At 35.9% G+C, this 607-nt stretch overlaps 1 protein-coding gene across 8 annotated transcripts in view; it reads left to right on the top strand.

Annotated features, from left to right (window-relative positions):
- LOC106882301 (glutamate-rich protein 2-like) overlaps positions 1-607 on the top strand; it is a 24,089-nt gene that overhangs the window by 7,603 nt on the left and 15,879 nt on the right. The gene's annotated exons all lie outside the window — the stretch shown is intronic.

Here is a 607-nt window from a genome sequence, read left to right as displayed (position 1 = left end):
ATATATATATATATATATATATATATATATATATATATATATATATATATATACCTATATATATATCCAGGTGAGCTTATAACAATGCAAATAAGTACGATTAGGCTTGATGTATAAATAATTTATCTGTTAGTATCTGTGAATATCTATATGTTTGTACATAAGTGTTTGCTTTCAGTTTTTGTATGTCCATACAAATGTCTTCATGTGTATATATGTATATACACTTTCCTGAGTGTCAAACTAATCCACCTCCATTCGTCTTTTGCTTTTCTGTGAATTTCAACTTATATATGTGTTTGTGTGTGTGTGTGATAGTCAATTAACACGGTATTTTTTGCATTAACTTATCATCATCATCATCATCATCATTGTTTAACGTCCGCTTTCCATGCTAGCATGGGTTGGACGATTTGACTGAGGACTGGTGAAACCGGATGGCAACACCAGGCTCCAATCTAAATTTGGCAGAGTTTCTACAGCTGGATGCCCTTCCTAACGCCAACCACTCAGAGAGTGTAGTAGGTGCTTTTACGTGTCACCTGCACGAAGGCCAGTCAGGCGATACTGGCAACGGCCACGCTCGAAATGGTGTCTTTTATGTGCC

This window comes from Octopus bimaculoides, chromosome 6, assembly GCF_001194135.2.
Source record: "Octopus bimaculoides isolate UCB-OBI-ISO-001 chromosome 6, ASM119413v2, whole genome shotgun sequence".
Taxonomy (NCBI): domain Eukaryota; kingdom Metazoa; phylum Mollusca; class Cephalopoda; order Octopoda; family Octopodidae; genus Octopus; species Octopus bimaculoides.
The sequence above is the reverse complement of the archived record's forward strand: the minus strand, read 5'-3'. Positions and strand labels throughout refer to the sequence as shown.